A 20701-nucleotide genomic window follows, 5' to 3' on the forward strand; every position below is an offset into this window, starting at 1 on the left:
GAAGTTATGGATATTATGGAAACAAAAATAGAAATAGAAGATGAAGACCCGGGATTAGCGAAAACAATAAAAGATATTGGATCCCTAGATTGTGCCAAAGAAGTTAAGAAGAGGGGTAGGAAATCAATATCAGAGCTTCTCAACCAGGCAGGTAAAGCTGAAGGCCAAACAAAACTGAGAAATCTCTTTATGCAGGGAAGGGGAAGGTCATTCCCAAGGAGAAATGAAGCTCTTTACTTGGAATGTTAGGGGCTTGAATGCCCCTAACAAACAGCAAATTATTAAGCACTGCATAACAAAATTTAGCCCAGATATAATTTTAATACAAGAATCTAAACTAAATAAAGATGAGTTGGAATCATTTAATAAAAGAATAGGAATAAGAGAAGTGGAGGGTCATCCAGGCATGGGGGCTTCTGGAGGAATAACAGTAATATGGGATCCTAAGATAGTCTCCTTTGTATCGATCTATAAATCTCCCAATTGGATGTGTGGAAGGGTCAACAACATTAAGAGCAATTTAAAATTCCTCCTTTTTAATGTCTATGGACCCATTCATAATAAAGATAAAAAGAAAACTTGGGAAGAAATTGAGCAATTTCTCACCTCGATACCAGATCAGATTTGTATTATAGGAGGGGAGTTCAATGCCATAGCAGACCCTTCGGAAAAATGGGGGGGCATAAATAAAGTTAACTAGGCCACCATTGATTTTAGAGAATGGATATTCAATAGAAATCTCATGGAAATCAGAATAGAGATGAACTTTTTTACCTGGAATAACAAAAGGAAAGGATTCTGCAGCATTGCAAAAAAATTGGATAGGTTCTTTATTCGGGGAAATTTGGCCAGCATCCCTAATACCTTTGAAGCGAATATCCTTCCTCTTTCAGGATTAGACCACTTCCCGGTCCAACTCTCTATCTCTAAAGCCACCCCCTCTACAAAAAGCCCTTTTAGATTTGAGCTAATGTGGCTCAGAGATGAAAACATCTTAAAACTAAACGAAAAATGGTGGAAGGAATTTGAAGTAATAGGTTCCAAATCCTTCAAATTGGTCACCAAATTAAAAACAGTAAAACAAAATCTAATAGCCTGGAATAAAAATCAGTTTGGAAACATCTTTATTAAAAAAATTGAATTAGAGGAGGCTTTAAAAGACATAAATGAAGAGGTTATTAGAAAGGGTATGGACATTAATCTCTATTTGAAGGAAAAATCCTTATTAGCAGAATATGAAGAAATTTTGGCCAAAGAAGAAATTTTCTGGAAACAAAAGTCTAGAGAACATTGTTTAGAGTCATGAGATAAAAACACCAAGCTCTTCCACAATAGCACCAAGCAGAAAAGACTAATTAATAAAATTTCCAACATCAAGACTAAATCTGGAGATCTCAGCAACAATCTGGATGTCATTGCTGCAGAAGCAATTGAATACTTTAATAATATCTTTAATAATCATGAGGGATCTAGGTTAACCTCGAGTAATGAAGTCCTCAGATGTATTCCAAAGGTAATAAACAAAGAACAGAACCAGTTGCTAAATGCAAAATTCACTAAGGAAGAAATTGAGAAAGCCCTATTCCAAATGAACCCGGACAAGGCCCCTGGGCCAGATAGCTTCCCAGCTTCCTTCTATTAGCAATGTTGGAACTTTATTGGTGATGAGGTCACTGAAGAATTAGAAGGAATTAGAAATTCTGGGAAGATCCTTAAGGAACTAAATAATACATTTATTGCTTTGATACCAAAGAAAGACAAAGTTGAAAGCTATGAAGATTTTAGACCTATTGCTCTCTGTAATACACTATACAAACTACTAACAAAAACTATTGCAAATAGATTACATAACTTACTCCCTCTGTTGATTAGTGAGGAACATACCGGATTTGTGTCGAGACGGTCAATTTATGATGAAATTATCATTGCCCAAGAAGCAATACACTCAGTACAAACTAATAAAGAGCCAAGTATGCTTATTAAATTGGACATAAAAAAAGCCTATGATAAGGTAGACTGGCATTTCTTATGCAAATGCCTAGAAGCTTTTGGCTTTGCAAAGCAATGGATCAACCTCATTTATGATTGCATTTCCACACCGAGAATGTCAATCCTTGTAAATGGATCTCCAGTGGGATTTTTCAACACCTCCAGGGGATTGAGGCAAGGGGATCCTACATCCCCTTTTCTCTTCATACTAATGGTTGAATCCCTTGGGAGATTGCTCAATAATGCTAGAGAATAGTTGTCTATCCAAGGAATCAAAATAACTAGAGGGCTAGAAGCTACTACACACCAACAATTTGTGGATGATACCATGCTCTTTGGACATAGTGATATCCAGGAATCCAAAACTGTCAAACAAATTCTAAAAACCTACTCAATGGCTTCTGGCCAAGAAATTAACACCCTAAAATCAAATATTTTCTTCTTCAATACAAAAGAGAGACTTGCCAATAATATATGCAACACCCTTGAATTCAATAAAGGCGAACTACCTTGTAAATACCTGGGTATACCCTTGGGTAGAGGATGTAGATCCTCTAATTTATGGGACCAAAATCTATCAAAAATTAAAAACAGGATAGATACCTGGAGTGGGAGGTGGCTATCCTCAGCTGGCAAGGCAACTATGATAAAATTAGTGCTTTTTGGCATGCCTATATACCAACTCTCTTGCATTGACCTACCTATATCAAAAAAGAAAGAAATAAATAAACACCTAAGGACCTTCTTTTGGCAAGGAGCCAATGAAAAATATAGAATGCCCCTGATGGAATGGGAAATGATCTGTAAACCAAAAGTTAAAGGGGGATTGGGGCTAAAAGACATGATTCTACAAAGCAAGGCCCTAGGGGCAAAATTAGTTTGGCATATGTATAACAATCCCCATTTAAAGTGGGCCAAAATCCTATTCAACAAATACCTTCAAAACACTGAGTCAACCAGCATCTTTAGAATATCCTCCCCTCCTAAGGGATCTAGAATATGGAATTTTATGATGGAATGTAAGAAAATTTTATCAAAAAATCTCACATGGAATTTGGGAAATGGAGAGAATGAATTATTCTGGTTGGATTCACGAGGCGGTTATCCTACTATTTACAAAGAAAATAAATTTGACACTACCAGATCAACCCTAGAAAGGTACTGGGGAAATAAGGTTTCTGATTATATAGAAGAAAAAATAGTTGAGGGCATAAAATCATGGAATTGGAAGTCCTTAGGAAATTTGGATCTCCCACCCAATGAGTCAAAAGAATTGGAAGAGTTATTGGCGTCTAGAAAAAATACTTTTAGTCAAAAAGAGGATGGTTTGGTTTGGGAAGGGGCTAAGAATGGCAAATATAGCACAAAAGAAGGCTACAACATACTCATTAAAAAAGGTCAAGACAATGGTAGTGACATCCCACTAAAACTCTGTTGGGACAAAAGATGTCTTCCCAAAGCAGGGCTACTTGCTTGGTTGGCATTACAAAACAAATCCTAACAATACCCACATTCAGAAGAATGGGGTATGAGGGACCTAGTAGATGCCCTCTATGTGAGAAGGAGGAGGAGACAACCAACCATCTATTACTGACTTGTGAATATTCTCATGATTGCTGGGGGTGGCTTAGAAATCAGTTGAATTGGTACTCCCTCATTCCAGAGTCGGTCCTTGGTATGTTTCAGGCATGGCCTATCAAAAACAAAGGATGTATTTATGAAGGGCTATGGGTTGCAGCTCCCTCATTGTTGATTTGGGAGATTTGGAAAGAGAGAAATAGGAGGATTTTCAGAGAATGCAAGATGGACTGGCATCAACTAACAAACAAGGTTGAGGCGGCAATAATAGAATTAATCAATTGCCAAGTTCTATGAAGGGTCACAAAAAACATGGAAATGACTTATTAGGATGGAAAAATGAGATTAAAATGGATTGGCTTGAAAATTCCTCTATTTGTTGGAGATGGACCTACTAGCAATCTAAAAAAATGAAAGGACTGCAAGTGGAAACCCCCAAATGATGGATGGGTTAAGCTCAACTTTGATGGAGCTTCCAGAGGAAACCTAGGTATCGCAGGCATTGGATGCTGCATACATAACTCAAAGGGAGAGGAAATTGCCACTCTTGCATATCCATTGGGTATCTGTTCCAACAATGAAGCTGAACTTAGAGCCCTTCAGGAAGAGATTAAATTATGCAAAATCTTGAAAGCTGGCAAAATCAACATTGAAGGTGACTCTTCTATCATTATTAATGCCCTTAGGAAAGGTAATATGCCTAATTGGAAACTAAATGTTGTCCTTACCAACATCCTTAATTACATCCAATCCTTTGAGGAAGTAATCTTTAACCATGTATGTATAGAGAAGGCAACTCTAGAGCGGACCAACTAACTAATAAAGGAGTAGATGGCAATTCTCTTATCAACATTAAGCTTGGCCAACACCCCTAATCTAACTATCAACAAGAAATTTAGTTAGTAAAGGATACCTTATTTACAAATTCATACAATCTAAAATTCACTAGGTTAATAAACCTTCTAATATGAAGCCATATGTCTGGCAAACACTTTACCAACTATAGATATCTGGTGTCCTCTATAAAGTTGGGGGATTACATGGATCTCCCCTATATTTGTTAGCATAATACATCGATCAAACTCACTACATGTTGGGTAGCGATGGTACTTGAAGGCATTAATTTCCTCATAAGAAAAGTACAAAATCGAGGGGATAGATCTGTCAATTTATGACTTAGTCGACATATCACCCAATAAGCAGAGATTGATCATAATATCACTTAACCCTGCTCTTGGAAGTTGTACTAAAATGATTACTAATGTGAGCAGGATGGGAGTGTTCTGTCACAACAATAATTAAGATTACTGTGTGTTACATGGGTATGCTCTGGTAGCTAAATAGTTAACCTTGGTTAATTTTGTGCATTTCATTATCATAGTTCATGCTTCATAGAGGTAGTTTAGAGCGGATGATCTTTGTTTTAATCTAATGATTGTAGATTGGTACCATGACTTAACTTTATTAAAGATTCAACATTTAGGGATAAATTGCTACATGTTACTGGTAACAAATGTTATCTATCATAACCAAAATGACGATTACAGTACTGTATGAATAAACGAGCAAGCGGTTGAGACTTTCTTGATGATTTGGATAATTTTAAACACTTAAGTTAATGAAGATAAATAATTTGAGCAAGCTATTAAGATTAACATGATTAAATTACAATATCAGCAGATAATTGGGTTACTCTAATATTTACTTTTTTAATAAGCTTATATTTAATTTCAATATTTAAGAGTTGTGTAAGGTTGGTTTGGATGATGTGGTGTGTGAGTTGTGTTATGCAGGGACAGAGTAACTCTTCGTCATCTAGCCAGGGTTCACTTCAGGAACAGGACTTAGTGTCTCGGAACCTCCATGATATTTTATTGTAATAGCTTAAAAAAAATTCATTGTAATGGCAATCTTGCCAATATTATGTAAGGTGACAACACCATATATGGGTTCTGTATTATCAATTACTGAATAATTTTCTAGGAAGTTAATCTTCCTTGGGCTAGACTGAAGGTTGTCTTGCCTCGGTTCTTTCCTACCAGCGCCCACACTGAACCGGGATGTAAATTTAAAAAATTAATAAAATTCTTTGGCTATGGCCTATAACCTATCCAAAAAAAAAAAATGTTCTAGTATAATATTTTCATATAATCAAATCTTAAGATGAAGTTTTCTTGCATTAAAATAGAAAAAGAGATGTGTCATGGTTTAGAATTATAATACTATTTAAAAAATATTTAATTAACAAACATCTTGAATAAGACTATAGATATAATAGTTACTTCGTTATAGATTAATTATGAGTTATTACACCAAAGGCGTTTCATTATAGATTAATTTGTTTTGCAATACATGCATCATAATGTCTCCTAATCTTGTTGAGCATGTTATGAGATATTATTACAACTATTTAAGGAAAAGTATGACGTTGATTACAATTTTGGTGTCAAGAGAAGAATAATTCTGGAAAAAACTTTAGATGGGTGAGTATCCCATATGTATAGTTCAATCCTACTTGAACTAGATGAATAATCCCATATTGTGAAAGATTATTCCACGAAGTTTTCCTTGCAAGTTATCAAAGAGAAATAAACTTGGATATCTTAATAAGCATTAGATGAGGTGAAATCACAAGCATGTTTAAATTAATAAATAAAGTTTATTGAAACCCTCTTGAAGAGCAACCAGGCTAAGTGAACTAAATGTAATTGTACTTGAGCAATGTAAGATAACTTGAGAGATGAAAAACACATGAGATGAGATAATTCAAATTAGGTTATAGAATTATAGACTAAGTCCCAATTGTCAAGTTGATTATGGTAGTTTCTTTATAATTGGTTATGAGTGTGATAAGACTCGGAAAGATGGAATGAACAATATGCTAGATATAGACTTTTTATGAAATAGAAGGTTTAAATTCATAAAAAATGGATTGAAAGAAGCATGACATTTAATGGTTGATTTAATGCATTGATCAATAAACTAATGACATATTTTGGTTATATATATATATATATATATATATATATATATATATATATATATATATATATATATATATATATATATATATTCCAATAACTTAATTTCTATCACTTAAATTTGCATGCTCGGAATTTATTGTCTATTGTAAGTTACTAAAAAAGATATAAATATGTTTTGTGGTCTAAAATATGTTGTATACTCTTTTACCAGACATGAATGTGATTTGGCATAGATTTGAACAATTATTTATGAAGTATTGAAATATCTCGAAGTTTAAGGATTAGACCTCTTGCTACTGGTTCAAACTCTTTGTTAAACTCCTCCTCGTAGAAAATAATGGTAGTAAAAACATAGCTATGTCGTATTTTACTGGGGTGATGGATCTAAGGTTGTGTATAAGTCATGAAAGGGTTTAGTACAATTGCATTATGTAATATATTTCTATGGTTGAATTGTAAGTATTTTAATGTTAATCTTGTTTGCATACATCTTTTGGATTTTAATAAGTAGCATTTTCTTATGGGTTTGCTAGACTAATAGGTTCATGACATTCAAATGAGATTCTTGATCCTCCTAGAAAAGGTAAATTCTTATTTTTGGAGTAGTGAATCCTTTAACATCATCTCAAAGTTTGGGCATACTTAGAGCAAGGTGTTGACCAAAGGTGTTAAATGTAAACAACTAATTCATAAAGACATTATATTTCCACAATCCATATGAATGAATTAGAATGCTTCAGATAGAGAAGTGTGAAGTGGGTAGATTTTTTGCATTAAGATAAAAGATTTGTTGAACATCTGGAATACTAAGAGGGGATGGGTGAATCGGCATTCCCTTGAATCTATTAAAACTTTTAATCAACCATCCACATAACATAACTTGATTGCAAAATTGAAATGAACAACAAGCAAACCACAATACATGACATAAGACTAGGATTTATACGTGGAAAACCCAATACGAGAAAAACTACGGAGAGGATGTAATGTCCCCTTTTTAGCGCAACATGATATGGGGTGTCGTTAGCCTATTCTGACACGGTCCCGAAGGCTAACAAGGACATTGGTGGGATCCTGAGGTGTTTTGGCCTAGGTGTTTTCAGTTTCAGGCCAATCGGTGCTGCTCTAACAAGGTTTCTAGACACTTACTATTTATAGTAAGTTAGTCTCCAAGCAATGAGTTGAAATTTTTAGTGTTTCCCTGGTTGGCATAATTATCAGTAAAAAATATTTGAAGGCGACAATGATTTAAAGGGATTATCAACAATGTTTTAATATTTAACGATAAAGTGAAAAGTTAAATTAAATATTTAACTTTATCGTTATATTATAAGGTTGGGAATATAAAGTAATGTTTAAAATATTAAAAGTTCCCTTTAATGTGTACATTGTGGGAGATAATATTTTATTCTAAAATGTATTATCCCACATTTAGGAAATGAAGTGTTTGCATCCAGGAAGAAGATATAAATTGAGGTTGAGAGCTCTCTTTTGGGATATGCTTGGATGAGATTAATGTTATGCTATTGGATTTTGTAGAGATCTGATTATTGGGCTTGGAGGACAGAATCCCTCTTTGCTAACATTCTCTTCGCTGTTGAAAGACACAGTCAGGAGGATTAATGGTGTTTTCATTCAGGAAACACATTGGGCTTCATCTGGTGCTCTCGCATGAAGTTTTTACAAGGGTTTGAAAGTGCAGATTTGAAGATAGTGTTTTTGCTACAGTACCGCGTGAATAGTGTTTTGCTACAGTACCACATGAATAGTGTTTTTTGCTACAGTACGGTGTGAATAGTGTTTTTGCTACAGTATCACGTGAATAGTGTTTTTGCTACAGTATCGCATGAATAATGTTTTTGCTGCAGTGCCGTGTGAATAGTGTTTTTGCTACAGTGCCGCGTGAATAGTAAAAATGCTATAGTACCATGAATAGTGCTGCTATAGTGCATGAACAATGTTGGTATGAAGTTTACTTGTTTTTCCTGCTGATTAGAAGTTTGGAAGGCTACCATTACATCTGCAGACCACTACAACATTCAATTCCAGGTTTTTTCTATCATATTTTCATAACTAAGCATTGTAATTGTTGAATACAAACCTGAATAATTGTTGCAGCACATAAGGCAGTTGAATGTGCACATTTATATTGCAAATCAGTATTTAACAACAAATAAGAAGTTTCGGGTTTTGCATATATTGTTGTATGTTTGTCAAGTGTTTGATAAAATGCCATGTTGATTATTAAGCAATTTAATTGATATCACATAGTAGTTTGCAAGTCTCTTTCAAAATGAAAATAGGGGTGGTCATTACAAAGGATTAGCTCTCAATATTATGTAACCGGTCATAGAGTACAGGGTGTCTCACTGCCCAAAATATAATGGCTCACTGTTGGAGGGTGGTTGGCAGCCAATATTACAAAATTTGAACTATTAAGATTGCATCTATATGTGCATAATCATTTTTACATTCACTGTACATAATCTATTTCGCATTCGCTATAATCACTTTCACATTCACTATAGATTGCATAGTATGATCAAAGATTATAATGATAACCTTCACAAAGCAACTTTATTTATACCAAACTAATTCTTCTTCAAGTCGGCTCAATCGAAGTAAAGGTTAGACCAAAACCCTTTACATGCTACTACTCAAATGTTCAAACCATACCAGAGAAGTCAGCCAAAATAGAAAAGAACTCCTTCATGATCCATGGAGAAGATGAAAACATAGAAGCTAACATACAACCGATGATTTCGGAGAAGACCAGATCAAAACTTCTGCACAGAGCAATACCAGTAAGTAAGGTATCCTAAATTGTCGGATCCATAATTGTGCCAGGCAACAAAACATTAACACCTGGAATCTTTGGATATAGATGTTAGATCAAATACAAAACAAGTTCCCATTATCATATAGGAATATCTAATAGCGCAAAGCAACGCAGACCCAAAAAGGATATATGTTGATACTGGAGCTTGTGGGGCTTGAGCCAGAATATGTTGGACTTATGTTATTGGATCACAAAAACATCAATGACATCAGTGACAACATTCTAACAAGATTTACAAAATTGTCCATAATTTTGTTTATGACCACAATTCATTTTGATACTAGCATATAATAAGAATATAAATAAAAATAAATTCCTAAGACAACCCCTTATAAAGTATGTCATACTGCATCACAAGGATGCAAACCTTAGCCATAATAGGCTATGCTCATTAAACAATAAGTAGTTTCCTTACCCTCATTACTCTATTTAATATTGTTTAGGAAAATGACAAGTTTTTTAATGGTAACCACATGTCATGCATAGTAAGGAAGGGATGTATCATTATTTGAAATAATTTTGACACATAAATCTACTTATGTATATATATTGCATGTTTGCAACCTAATAAATGTGTATTTCTTGTCAAGACATGTTCTCTATGATTCAAACAATCTTGTAAGTCTCTCCCCTGCTTATTTTTTTCACTATCAAAAACTCCCAAAAACTAGGATGCGTCTATTCTGGCTCCAAAAAGAGAGTATGGATTGACTAACATGCGTGTTAGTCGCGCGTTTTAGATTGACTAACCTGTCGCTAACACGCTGTACGAAAGATCCATTTTGAAGCCAGAATAGACGCAGCCCAAAAACAATGTCTCCCTTCTCCAAATGAAAGGTCACTTAATAGAATGTGCCCATAAAAAAACATTGATTGATTGCTACTTCAAGTTTTAGACAAACTTTCTTCACCATATTTACATAGTAAACTAAAAAAGCTGTAACACCATTTAAAGGTTGGAGATCATCCTTGGTCCGGTATGATGAGAGATTACAAATTCGAAGTGCGAAAAGGATGAACCTAACTCTGCTGCATTAAAATAAGCAAAGAAATATGCAGTCTGGCCGAAAAACAAGTCACATATTGCATGTGGCAAAGTTACAGAAGGTCTGAATCACAACGTCGCCTGAGAGATTCGAACTCTCGCGGGGAAAGCCCATGTACTTAGCAGGCACACGCCTTAACCACTCGGCCAAAGCGACGTTCGTATTACGAAAATATATATATTTGTTTCTGTGGCAATTCTCCCATTAACGCTATTCAAATTAGTCCAGATTTAGCAAGATGCATCATCCATATGCACATCAATTTTATTCCTCTACCAACTTTAGCTGATTGGAATATATATGAGGACTTCAAACCCTGCCAATAGGAGGTTGGATTTTCTCTTTGTTTGTCCATGAATGCAAATCCTTGTCCGTCTATTTTTTTTCTTTCTACCAAGTATTGCACATCAAATCTTAAGCTTCTAATACAGTGTGGTAAGGTTTTACATAGACACTCAAGAAGGTCATCCTTCTTTATAATTCATTGTTCTGCTTTCTCATGTATAAGCTTTTACAAATTCATAGATGCCTGAATATCAATTAAAATTGTACTCTTTATCATTTATGTGATTTTACCAATGATTTCTAATGGAGCTGAACTTCAGGTGGTTATGATTGACATTGCCATAATTTACCACATTTAATAGATGTTGATCACCAATATAGGAAGTTATGTTTTTATTGTGTGAGAATTGTTTGACATTAATCCCTTTTGAAGTGCAATCAAGCTAAATGAATTATATATAATTGTATTTGAGCAATGTAAGATAACTTGAGAGATGAAACATACAAGATGATATAATTTAATTATAAGTTATAGAATAATGGCCTATAATCTAATTGTTAAGTTGGTTGAGATAGATGCCTCATTATTGGTCGTGGGCGTGATAGGAGTTAGAAAGATGAAATGAACAATATGTTAGATACAGAGTTTTTATGAAACAAAGGGTTTATGAAATGCATGTTATTTAATGGTTGATTTAATACATTGTTTGATAAACTAATGACAAATTGTGGTAAAATTTGGGGGGGGAAATGAGTTGCTTGATACGTTAATTTGTTCTGATAAGTTAATTGCTATCACTTAAAATTGTATGCTCGCACTTTATTGTCTATTGTAAGTTATTGCAGAAGATATAAATATGTTTAGTAGTGTAAAATATTGTATATACTCTTTTCCCAAACATGAATGTGATCTAATGTGGATTTGAACATTTATTTATGAAGGGAAGTATTGAAAAACCTTTGTGTTCAAATATTAGACCTCTTGCTACTAGTTCAAACTCTTTGTTAGACTATCCCTCATAGAAAATAATGATAGTACAAACATAGTTGTCTCACCTTTTACTAGGGTGATGGATCTAAGGTTGTGTATGAGTCATCATAGGGTTTTGTACAATTGCATTATGTGATATTTTTATATGATTGAATTGTAAGTATTTTGATGTTAATCTTGTTTGCATATAGTTTTTCAATTTTAGTAAGTAGCGATCTCTTATGAGTTTGATAGATCAATAGGTTTGTGGCATTCAAATGAGATTCTTAATTCCCCTATAAAAGATAAATTCTTATATTAGGAGTGGTGAATCCCTTAACATTGAAATAATGTTTAGACATACTTAGTGCAAGGTTTTAATCAAAGGTGTTAAACATAAACAACTTATTCATAAAGATATGGCATTTCCACAATCCATATGAATAAATTAGAATGCTTTAGATAAAGAACTATGTAGAGTTTTTTTGTTGATGTAAAAGATTACATATTTTTTTACTAGGAACATTCTAATTCAACTTATACAGAATTTTGTTTGTGACCACAATACATTTGTACTAGCAAATGACAAGAACATAGATAACAGATCATTCTTGACACAATCACTTACTAAAGATACCATATTGCATCAAAAGCATGCAAACCCTAGCCGTTATACTCATTCAACAATAAGTAGTTTCATTACCATACATTACTCTATCTACTATCATTTAAAAACATGACTAATTTTTATCTATAATACTAGTTCTAGTGACACCCAAATGTCATGCATAATAAGAAAGGGATGTATAATTATTTCAAATAATTATGACATCCATAAGTCTACTCATGTTAAACAAGAGATTTCTAAAGAAGCTCTATATTGTATATTTGCAATCTAATAGATATATATTTATTTTTAAGATATTTTCTCCATGTTTCAAACAATATTATCTTCCTAAAACTCCCAAAAGCTATTTCTTCCTTTTCGGAGAGTTTTTCTCTATGTTTCAAACAATATTATCTTCCTAAAACTCTATATTTATTTTTAAGATATTTCTCCATGTTTCAAACAATATTATCTTCCTAAAACTCCCAAAAGCTATTTCTCCCTTTTCGGAGAGTTTTTCTCTATGTTTCAAACAATATTATCTTCCTAAAACTCTCCTTTGTATTGATTTCTCTATGTTTCAAACAATATTATCTTCCTAAAACTCTCCTTTGTATTGATAGAAGTCCTCCTCCAGATGAACTCAACTCTCCTTTGAACTCTCCTTTCTATTGATCATTCACTCAAAGTCGTCCTCCAAATGAACTCTCCTTTTCACTCAAGTCCTCCAAATGAACTCTCCTTTTCCTATTGATCATTACCTCAAGCCCATTGAATAGAGCGCTACCTATGTGCCAATTGACACTTGAATCTAGACAATTTCTTCATCATATTGAAAAAGTAAATTGAAAAGACGCTAACACCATTTAAGTACAAATCATCATCCCTCGTATGGTATGATGAGAAATCCATACCAAAACAAAAAGACCATATCTGATACAAATTGGAAAAATGCTACGAAAGCTGAAAAGTCTGATTTGGAATTAGATTTGTGTGGGGGCCGCGCGAACGCGAGCCCCCTCTGCCACAAATTATGACGTTCATTCTCCACAATGGGAGATGATAGACAGAGCCCCCTTCTCTATGTGCAATGAAGGTGCTCTCTCTAGGCCATCAGCCTTCTTGATCACCGATTCACCCCGCCCAGGTAAGTATACTTAATCCGTACCCCTCTCCTCCTACTTGTACTCCCTCTTCTTCTTCATTTCCTCCTCCTCACGCATGTGGGATCATTAACACCATTGCTATCTGACTCTTAATCATGTAAACAAATGCTTTTGTTTTGTCAGCCCTCGTTCACTCTGTGAACTAATTTCAAATAACAACACTTGTCAGCACCAAGGCAAATCCCATCAAGAGAGGATGATTAATGTTGCTCGGCTGCATTGAATCAAACAATTAAAAACAATACCAAACTTGGATTTTAAATGATGCAGACACACACACATTAAACAAAATCATCCTGTGTGTTACTACTGATGCGGCATGTGGGTTTTGCTCGTTTCTCAATTTCGTTTGCATCACTTAATGCCTTTTTAGGAAAATTTCCCAGATAGTAGAAGAACTAGTGTATCGGGGATGTAGCTCAGATGGTAGAGCGCTCGCTTAGCATGCGAGAGGTACGGGGATCGATACCCCGCATCTCCATTGCATTGATTGGTTCTCTTAGCTTTTCAATTTCGCCTGACTGGTTCTCTTAGCTTTTCAATTTCGCCTGCAATTGAAATCGGTTGGTCAACTGGGGAGAGTAAAAGCTTTTTAAAAAGTTACAAAGATCAGCAGGATATCCATTGCATTTTCTTTTCTTTAAATTTTCAGAAAACTTAAAGGATTTTGGGCATTGAACCCGACTGAAAATTACAAAGATCAGAAGGATATCCATTGCATTTGCTTTTCTTTAAATTTTCGGAAAATTGAAGGGATATTGGGGATTGATCCCGACGTGAATACCTTCTGATCTGGATTCAGACGCGCTACCATTGCGCCACGGATCCTGTTTGTATAAAAGCATTTACAAATACAAATTGTCTTCATCGAAATCAATCTATTTAGCCTCACATAAAATTCATAAACTGAGGATATATCCATTGCATTTGCTTTTCTTTAAATTTTCAGAAAACTTAAAAAGATTCTGGGAGTTGAACCCGACGTGAATCGAACACGCAACCTTCTGATCTGGAGTCAGACGCGCTACCATTGCGCCACGGATCCTGCTTGAATGTACACATTTACAAATACTAATTGTGTTCACCGAAATCAATCTATTTGGCCTCACACAAAATACTCTGCAAGCGAGAAAATTGAATTTCTGTGATCAAAATAGTAACGGTGTAGAGACAGACATAAACGTGAAATGTGCAAAAAGAAGCGGCAAACATATATAAAAACTCCTGCTACTTGTAAAAAAGCAAACAATTCCATTGACAGGATTTGAACCCGGCTCGCTTGGGTGGAAGCCAGATAACCTAAAGCGAACTAGACGACAACAAAGATGAAAGGTGCATTATTTGATTATATGTTTGCATTATATTTAGAAATTTAAACGCATACTCGCCCGCTCTCTCAATTAATTAATTCTCTCTGCATTTAGTTCTAATCTTTTCCAACCTATTTTTCATCAATAATATGTCAATAAAATATTGATCTACAATCAAATAATTAAAGAAAAAATTAGTTTTACGTCAATTATTTTTATGTAAGAAGATCACATATTGTGATTAAGTTTCTTCCATCTTAACAAAAAATTATCTATTTCTTAGAGCATATAAGATACATGATTGACTCTTTATATTCTTATACTAACTTACATATATTTGATTTTAATCAAATATATATATAATACGCCGAGAGATATCCTTATCGAGGCGCCCATTAGAGTTTAGGTACATGACAAAAATAGGCGCCTCGATAAGGATATCTCTCAGCGTATTATATATATATTTGATTAAAATCAAATATATGTAAGCTAGTAGCAGTCGCGGGCAACATGGGAAACAATAAAAAATTCAAAATAGAACTATATAATAGTATATTATTAATGTTTGTTGCAATAATATGTAATATTATTATTATTTTCTATTTGTTTGTATAACAATATTGTAATATACTGTTATTATTAATTTATATTGTTTTGATTATTATGATATTATTTTATAATTTATTGAAAATAATATTCATAATATAAATTTGAAATATTTTAAATGTATTATATTATTATTTTAAATTATTTTTAGTTATAATATTATTAAATGCATTATTAAATAACTAATTAGATATAAAGTTAGGTTTTGGGTCATTATCAGGTTAGGGTCTAGATTAGAGGGAGTTATAGTATTATAGATAAAATAATAGTTATATTTGGTTTTAGTTAACGAGTAGAGTTATTATTGTAGGATAATACTTGGGGTAAGGGTTGAGGTTCAATTAGAATCAGTATTAGGGTTAGGGATAGGGTTTAATTAGGATTAGGGTTAGCATTACAACTAAATTAAGGTTAGAGTTAGTGTTATGACTCCGAAAGGGTTAGGATTTAAGGATAAAGCATGTTGTTAGGTTTTCGACTATATAATAGAGCTTTGTTTGAAGGTTACTGTTATAATTTAATTAGGGTTATGGGTTATGTTAGCATATAGATTGGGGATAACATCAAGCATAGGTTGGATTTACAATCAAGGTTACTTTAGGGTTATGGTTGTGGTTAAAAAAAATAGGGTTTAAATAGTAATTGTAGTTAAGGTTAATTTTAAGGTTACGTTATTATAAGGGTTCGGTTACAGTTAGTCCTAGAGTTTAATTATGGTTAGAATTAGGGTTTTTATTCAACTACATTATGGTTAGGGTTAAATTAGTATTACACTTCAATTAAGATTAGGGTTTGCGTTGGATCAGGGTTAGGATTAGAGTTCAATTAGGGTTAGGGTTAAGTTTAGGGCTAGGATTCAATTATGGTTACAATTGAGGAAAATGGTTCAGTTTAAGAATAGGGTTCAATTAAATGCTTAGATTAGGGATCAAGTTGTATTTAGGGTTCAAATATATGGTTAGAGTTGAGTTTAGGGTTATCATTCAATTAGAGGGATTAGGGTTAAGGGTTAAGGGTTAGGTTTTGGGTTAGATATATAGTTAGTTTTAGGCTTAGAATCCGTGAAAAATAGGTCGTGTTAGTTATAATCGTCGTTTCACGAGTTAACATATTGGGCTTAATCTGGGAAGTAGCGAAATGATGAAAGTCACAATCGGCTATGTATGTTCATGTAAAACTATAGAAGCACTTAAAACTTTGTGTTAGTCACAATCGTCATCTAGTGGCTGAACAGATGGTTTGACCTATGAAGTCGGGAAATTGCGAAAGTGCATAACAACCCATGTTAGTCGCAATCGTTGTTTCGTGATGGTAGAGAATGCATTTAATAGGTTAGGTGCAAAAATCTGAAAGCACCTAATATGTCGTGTTAGTCGATATCGTCGTCTTGTAGGTCAACAGATGGTATAGATTCGTGAAGTCGTGAAAGCACCTGACACATTGTGTTAGTTGCAATCGTCATTTGCGCGGTGGTAGAGAATGAGTTTAAAAGGTTAGGGTTAAGGTTTCATGTTATGGTTATGGTTAGCGATAGGATTATCATTAGGGTTAGGTTTAGGATAGGTTTGGATTATGGTTTACATCATGATTGAGGTTAGGGATAGTGTTATGGTTAGACTTAGGGTTTAGGTTTATTGTTATGGTTAGCATTATGGCTAGGGTTAGGGTTGACATCATGGTTAGGGTTATGGTTCTGGTTAGTGTTAGGTTTAGGGTTAGGAACATGATTAGGGTTTACATCATGGTTAGGGTGATATCTAGGGTTACGGTTGGGATTATGATTTGGATTAAGGATTAGGATTATGGTTAGGGTTAGGGTTAGGCTTAGGATAATGGTTAGGCTTAGGATTATGGTTAGGATTAGGGTTTAGGGTTAGGGTTATGGCTAGGGTTCAAATCTACATCATGGTTAGGGTTAGTGTTAGGATTATTATTAGTATTTATATAATGGGTAGGGTTAGGTTTAGGGTTAGGGCTAGGGTTAGGATTAGGATTATGGTCAAGGTTAGGGATTACGATTATGGTTAGGGTTAGGGTAAGGGTTTGGCTTATGGTTTGGGTTATGGTTTAGGGTTAGGATTATGATTGTGGTTAGGCTTAGGCTTAGGGCTTACGTTAAAGTTAAGTTTAGGATTAGAATTATGGTTGAGGTTTGAGTTTAGGGTAAAGTTTAGGATTAAGGTTAGGGTTAAAAGTTTTAGTGTTATGGCTATGGTTAGTGATATGATTATCATTAGGCTTAGTATTATAATTCATTTAGGCTTAATTAAGGTTAGGGTTAATGTTTCGATTCAAATAGGGTTAGGGTTTAAGGATAAAGCATGATATGAGGGTTAGGATTATATGATAAAGATTGATTTTAAGGTCAGGATTAATGTTTACTTAGGGTTATGATTAGGGTTATGTTAGCATAAAGGTTTAATTAAGGTTATGGAAATATTTTAATTATAGTTAGGGGTAGTATTGGAGTTCAATTAGGCTTAGAATTAGGGTTCTGATTTAATTGAATTATGGTTAGGGTTAAATTAGGGCTGAATCTCAATTAAGGTTAGGGTATGGGCTAGAATTCAATTATTATTAAGGTTCAATTGGTGTTAGGGTTCATATTAGAGTTATGGTTCGATTATAGGTTTAGATTAAGGTTCAATTTGTAGGTAGGGTTTAATTGTATGGTTAGAGTTAAGTTCAGAGTTGAAATTCTCATTCAATTAGATGGATTAGGGTTTAGGGTTAAGGTTATAGTTAATTAGAGTTAGGGTTTAACTATTGAAAGGGTTTAATTATAGTTGGGGTTATGATTAGATGTCAATTAGGGTTATGATTCAATTAAATTAGTCTTAGGTTTTAACTAGGATTGGAGTTTAATTAGGACTAGGGTTTCAGATAGATTAGGATTAGGTTTCAATTAGGATGAGGGTTAAGTTTAGGGTTAGGGCTTAATTGCAAGGTATATTTATGTTGAGGGTTAAATTATGGTTACGTTCCAATTATGGTAAGATAAGGTTATTTTAGGGTTCAGTTAGGTGTAGGTTAGGAATATTGCCAAGGTTAGGGTTTGATTATGATAAGGCTTTAATTATACTCAACATTAGTATTAGATATTGATTTAGATTAGAATTAGGGTTATGATTAAATTGTGTTAGGGTTAGGGTTAATTAGAATTAGAGCTCAATTAGGGTTATGGTTTGGGTTAAAATTTAGTTAGGATTAAGTTTCAATTAGGGTTAGATTTTAATTATAGTTAGATTAGGATTATATTCTATATAAGATATAGAAAGAGGGTTAGGATTATATTATAATTATAATCCAAACCTAATTTAAGAGTAATAGTAATTTTAACCCTAATACTAAGCTTAAACAGAATTAAATTATAATTTATTTATAGCTACTACCCTAATTGAATTATAACCTTAATTAAACTCTAATCATAGTTAAACTCTAATTAAACTATATTCCTAATCCTAACCCTAATTGAACCTTAATACTAATAAATATATCACTAAGATAACCCTAATACTAAACCAAAATTCCTAATCCTAACCCTAATTGAACCCTAATAATAGTAAATGTATGTCTAACATAACCCTAATACTAAACCTAAGGGTTAAAATTACTATTACTCTTAAATTAGGGTTGGATTATAATTATAACCATAATCCCAACTATCTTACTGTATCTAATATCTAATATAACCCTAATCTAACTATGATTAAACCCTAAACCTTAACCCTAATCATATCTTAACCTTAAGTTAACACTAACACTCTTTGAAAACTTTATTCTAACCCTAACCTTACTAAAAATTAAATTGTAGCCCTATTGTAATTAAACCAAAATATTAATTGAGTGCTTGTCAAACCCTAACTCTAATCCTATCCATCATAATAATTTTAAAAAAAAAGTAATTGAGGGTTTAAGATTTATGAAATAATTTGAAACATTTAATAATTTTTTTTTAAAAATATTTAAATAATAATTAAAATATATATTAAAAATTTATTTTATACATTGCCATTCTTTAAACCTTTTATTTTTTTAAAAAAAATTGCATAAAAATTTATAGAAAACTATTTTATAAAAAAATTTAAATTTTATTACAAATAAATTTTATGATCTATTAACATATGATAAAAGAATAAAAACTCAACTAAGAGAAAATAAGATATAAATAGAAAAATCATATTATATGATAAATTATAAATTGCATTTTAATAATAAATATTTTATCTAAAATATTTATGTGTATGTAACATTGTTTCTTTCAATTTAGAAACATCCATTAAAATTTAGAAACATAATTTATAGTTTGGATATTTCTAAAATGAAAATTAAATATTATTTGTGAAATATTCTGCTAAACATGTAGTTTAGATTTTTTGAATTTAGAAATATTATATTTTTATGTTTAATATTTAGAAACATAGAAAATCTTATGGATGCTTCTAAATTAAAAATTAAGATTCTTTCCTTTTCTTTTCTATCACTATGACTATTCTTAATTTTTTAAAAGAAAAATAATTAACAATAATAACATTCTATTTAGACAACAATAACTTGTCAAATATAAAAGTTATTTGTTTTATCACTTTATGAAAATGAATTTTTTTTTATATTTAATTGATACTAAATATTTAATATACTAATTCTTGCAATATATCACTTGAATATATAAATTATGAAGTTCATTGAAATAATATTTCCATTCATAACACTTACTATCACTATAAAAAAAAAAAAATCACCTTCTTTAATGAATTAAAATAAGTATAAATTATCAATTCTTCAAACATTTCCAAATACCTTTTGAAATTAATTTTTTAATTTTTATTTAAACTTTCAATCTAATTGTAAATTTTTGGAAGTCCAAAATATATTAGTGTCAATAAAATGAACTACAATATATCAATTCCTCATACATTTCCAAATACCTTTTACAATTAGATTTTTTATTAATAGCAACACCCAATAATTAATCAATCAAGACAGCTATAAGAAATAATTTTAAATTTTAATACAAATAAATTTTATGATCTATTGATAAAATAATTCAAACTCAACTAAGAGAAATATAAATAGAAATCATATTATATGATAAATTATAAATTGCATTTTAATAATAAATATTTTATCTAAAATATTTATGTGTATGTAACATTGTTTCTTTCAATTTGAAAACATCCATTAAAATTTAGAAACATAATTTTAAGTTTTGATATTTCTAAAATGAAAATTAAATATTATTTTTGAAATATTTTGCTAAACATGTAATTCAGATTTTTTGAATTTAGAAACATTATATTTTTATGTTTAATATTTAGAAA

The 20701-nt window shown here is 32.3% G+C and overlaps 4 non-coding genes across 4 annotated transcripts; 1 reads left to right on the forward strand and 3 right to left on the reverse strand.

Moving 5' to 3' along the window:
* Positions 1-10510: 10510 nt before the first annotated feature.
* On the reverse strand, positions 10511-10592 carry TRNAS-GCU (transfer RNA serine (anticodon GCU)). Its single transcript has one exon. It is a non-coding gene; the product is annotated as a tRNA-Ser (tRNA).
* A 2699-nt stretch (positions 10593-13291) lies between these two features.
* On the reverse strand, positions 13292-13453 carry LOC131039543 (U1 spliceosomal RNA). Its single transcript, XR_009104668.2, has one exon. It is a non-coding gene; the product is annotated as a U1 spliceosomal RNA (small nuclear RNA).
* Positions 13454-13872: 419 nt separating this feature from the next.
* TRNAA-AGC (transfer RNA alanine (anticodon AGC)) lies at positions 13873-13945 on the forward strand. Its single transcript has one exon. It is a non-coding gene; the product is annotated as a tRNA-Ala (tRNA).
* Positions 13946-14437: 492 nt separating this feature from the next.
* Positions 14438-14509, reverse strand: TRNAW-CCA (transfer RNA tryptophan (anticodon CCA)). The gene has a single exon. It is a non-coding gene; the product is annotated as a tRNA-Trp (tRNA).
* Between the last annotated feature and the right edge of the window lie 6192 nt (positions 14510-20701).

The sequence above is a fragment of the Cryptomeria japonica genome, chromosome 6, assembly GCF_030272615.1.
Source record: "Cryptomeria japonica chromosome 6, Sugi_1.0, whole genome shotgun sequence".
Classification (NCBI taxonomy): Eukaryota; Viridiplantae; Streptophyta; class Pinopsida; order Cupressales; family Cupressaceae; genus Cryptomeria; species Cryptomeria japonica.